Genomic DNA, 4,463 nt, shown 5'->3' with positions numbered 1-4,463 from the left:
GATTGGTGATGAGCAGTGTGGCTTTAGGAGAGGGAGGGGATGCGAGGATCCGGTGTTTGCTGTGAGACAAGTGTGTGAAAAGTATTTAGCGAAAGGCAAGGATGTGTTTTGGGCATTCTTGGATTTAGAGAAAGAGTATGATAGAATTGATAGGGAGGCTTTGTGGACTGTTTTAAGAATGTATGGACTTGATGGTAGGTTACTAAAAGCGGTGAAAAGTTTTTATGTAAATAGTAGAGCTTGTGTAAGAGTGGGAAATGCTGTGAGTGATTGGTTTTCCGTGAGAGTGGGGCTGTGGCAGGGATGTGTGATGTCGCCTTTGTTGTTTAATATTTATATGGATGGTGTTGTAAGGGAGGTGAATGCAAGAGTTTTAGGTGGAGGTCTGAGTCTGGTGAATGTTGATGGTGGAGAGTGGAATCTGAAGCAGCTGCTGTTTGCAGATGATACTGCACTGGGGGCTGATTCAGAGGAGAGATTGAGACAGTTGGTGGAGGAGTTTGGAAGGATGTGTGAAAGGAGGAAATTGAAAGTAAATGAGAATAAGAGTAAAGTGATGAAGTGTACGAGGTTGGTAGATGGTAGGGGGATGAATTTCGTAGTTTTGAATGGCGAGTTGCTTGAGGAGGTAGAGTGTTTTAAATATCTAGGGTCACATGTTGCTGTGGATGGAAGAATAGATGCAGAAGTGAAGTTTAGAATAAATGAAGTAGGAAAGGTGCTGGGAGGAATGAAAAAAGTGTTTAGATGTCGTTTGCTTAGAATGGATGTAAAGAGAAGGCTGTATGAGGGTGTTGTGGTACCGACTGCGTTATATGGGGCTGAAACATGGAATATGGGTGTAGCAGAGAGGAAAAGTTTGAATGTAATGGAGATGAGGTGTCTGAGGAGTATGTGTGGAGTGACACGTATGGATCGAGTGCGAAATGATGAAGTGCGAAGAAGAACTGAAGTTGTTCGGGAGATGGCTGGTAGAATTGAGCAGAGGGTGTTGCGATGGTTTGGGCATATGAAGAGAATGGATAATGAGCGATTGGTGAAAAAGATAACTAGATCTGATGTGAGAGGTGTAAGGCTGAGAGGAAGACCACGAATAGGATGGATGGAGAGTGTGAAGAGAGCGCTGGATGCGAGAGGGATGTTGAGCAAGGAAGAGTGGCTGTGCGTGACAGAAATAAATAGAGAGAAATTGTGAATGAATAAGTGATGACGCAGCCCTGAGGGGATATTCTCCCGCATTTGGTCTGATCAGCTAGTCAGGTCAGGTGCGGGTAAGGGGATGGGTCTGTTATGATGGAGCAGGGGTAAACCAGCTCTGCTGTCGGGCCCTGCTGCGGATGTCACTGATTGCATTGCGCAGTTGACCCTTGTGCGGTGTGGTGCAGTGAGGATATGTCCGTTCTCCCCTTTGGGCCTAAGATGCGAATGAATGTGGTTGAATGGATGAGTAAATGGGGAGTGTGTCGTCCGGTCTCGGCTACCTCCCTTTCCTTGAGGGAAGCAGCCTAGGTATATAGATAGATAGACTACTAATATTCCTACCAGTAGTAGTAGTACTCTAGTAGTAAGAGTAAGTAGTAATAGTAGTAGTAGTGGTATCACTACTGATACTTCTACACTTTTGCACTTCTTTCAGATAGTCATGCACATTGCAGGATTGGGTGTGCACATTTCATTTTTCTCTTAATGTACAGGAATAAACTGGACATTTGCTTTAATTAGTTAAACATTGGGGTATCCGTTTCTTACTTCACACCCCTCACGTACCACCTCGCTTCTTTTCGAATCCTTTGATATCACTTCACACATCTCCGCATAAATCCCACTTCCACAGCATTTACTCCTAACTTTTCTGGCTCATTCACACATAAGTCTCACATGTATTAAAGTGAACTCACACAAAATTCATGCTCTTTTCTCAGTCAACACATTAAGTCCTCTAATTAGTATCAAGGACATCACCAACAGGGTCCATCGTTCCCTCTGCCACCCAATTTTCCACAACCATTGCACAATACCCTCTTTAGTATTACTGCAACTAAAACCTTATAGCACCCCAGGAATTCAAGTCTCCCCCTCAAGGCTCCTCCCTTACCGTCACAACCCTACCCGGCTTCTCCCCCTCTCCCTGTACCGGGCTCCTCCCCTAACAACTGTACCAGGTACCTCTCCTTATACTGTATCAAGCTCCTTTCGTAACTACTGTACCAGGCGCCTCCTCTCACGCTGTAGCAGTCTCCTTCCCTAACCACTGCACCAGCCTCTTCCCCACACAACTTTACCAGGCTTCTCCCTTCACACTGTACCAGACTTCCTTCCTCACCACTATATTAGGGTCCTCCCCTTACCACCCTACCAGGTTCCTCCCCCCACCACTGTACCAGGCTCCTCCCCTCACCACCCTACCAGGCTCCTTTCCTCACCACCCAGCCAGACTCCTCCCCTGATAACTGTATCAGGCTCCTCCCCTGACACTGTATCAGGCTCCTTCCCTCCCCACTGTATCAGGCTCCTTCCCTCACCACTGTACCAGGCTCCTTCCTTCACCAATGTAAGAGGCTCCTTCCTTCACCAATGTAACAGGCTCCTTCCTCACCATTGTACCATGCTCCCTCCCTCACCATTGTACTAGGCCACCCTTACCACAGTACTAGGCTGCTTCCCTCACCACTATACCAGGCTCCTTCCCTCACCACTGTACAGTACCAGGCTCCTTTCCTCACCATTGTACAACGCTCCTTCCCTCACCACTGCACAACGCTCCTTCCCTTACCACTGTAGCAAGCACCTTCCTCACCATTGTACCATGCTCCCTCCCTCACCATTGTACTAGGCCACCCTCACCACAGTTCTAGGCTCCTTCCCTCACCACTGTACCAGGCTTCTTCCCTCACCACTGTACCAGGCTCCTTCCTCACCATTGTACAATGCTCCTTCCCCCACCATTGTACAACGCTCCTTCCCTCACCACTGCACAACGCTCCTTCCCTCACCACTGTAGCTACCAGGCTCCTTCCCTTACAACAGGACCAGGCTCTTCCCCTCACCACTGTATGTGAATTCTCTGATCATAAACCCTTGAGCAAACTCTTGATTTGGGGAGTATAATATTTCTTCCTCCATTTTTTAACTGGAGGCGTTAGATACAGCCTTCATTGGCCAATTTCCTGCTTGGGTGCTTATTCAGCCTAATAAATTCGGCTGAGAGAGAGAGAGAGAGAGAGAGAGAGAGAGGGCACTAACATCTTTCACACCTTCCCCAGTAATATCATCATATGGGGAGGCATAGTACTTGGGTGTTTCAAAAGTTCTGAGCCTCACCCCAAAAACCTTACAGGAAATTGACTGTTCTTGCATTATTTCTCAATAGTGTCTCCCCTAAATTCAATGCACTTGGTCCACGAACGTTGAAGCACTGCTATCATATTGCGGAAGAAGGTCACTTTTTAAGTCTCCAAATATGCCTCAACAGCATGGATGACTTCATCATTACTCCAAAAAAGGTGACCACGCAGGTGGGATTTCAGTTTGGGGAACAGGCAGAAGTCAGGCAGAAGCAGGTTGGCTGAGTAAGGACTGAGGCAACAGTTCAAAGCCACAGTTGGCTGCGTCAGTCACTGCCACGTGTGCCTTGTCGGCAGAGGCAATGTCCTGGAGCAACAACACACCCACTCTCAGCTTTGCTCTCTGTTTCACCTTCATTACTTCTTTCAGCTGTTGCAATTCTGATACATAATAGGCCCCATTAATGGTTTGACCCTTTTGCAAGTTGCCAGTAATGAGAACTCCTTCAGTGTCTCAAAACACTGAGGCATCAAATTGCTGACAGATGAGACTTGCTTGAATTTATTGGGAAGTGAAGAACTGTGATGTTTCCACTGCCGGCTTTGATTCTTCGTGAGCTGATTGGGTCCCTGTGGACCCCAGCATGTGTTTAAAACGGTGTCATTACGCCATTTTTTATTTTTTTTTTACCTGGCTGTCCCTGACTTATTTTGTAGATGGTTATTGTATATTCATATTACATTATGAGCAAAAAAGCTTGCAACATTTAGGAGTGACAGTGTAAAATATGTTTGTGGGGTGTGCTGGGACCCCACCTCGCCTTCCATGTGACTAATTATTTTTTCCAGATTTTTCAGATTTTTTTTTTACATCTAAAAACAATGTCAATAACAAAATCAATGTTTTATGGCAGAAATTTGTTGGCAGATAATGACCAGCCCGAATATTATTATTACTATTATTATTTTGTTTAAGATATTGGTCCAGGCAGCGAATTATCTGACACTGATGAATATGAAGTGTTTGAACAATCTGACATTAACATTCTGCTGTATTATCATAATTAACATTGTAAAAGTCATTATTCTTTGTATTTGGGAGAAGGTACTATCATCTAGTTGTTTTCCCATGATTAAAAATAAAGTTTTCTCTATATTAGTGTGATACTAAAAACAAAA

Source organism: Coenobita brevimanus, chromosome 100 (genome assembly GCF_032717465.1).
Source record: "Coenobita brevimanus isolate Jiangsu-jjx chromosome 100, ASM3271746v2, whole genome shotgun sequence".
NCBI classification, from domain to species: domain Eukaryota; kingdom Metazoa; phylum Arthropoda; class Malacostraca; order Decapoda; family Coenobitidae; genus Coenobita; species Coenobita brevimanus.
The sequence above is the reverse complement of the archived record's forward strand: the minus strand, read 5'-3'. Positions refer to the sequence as shown.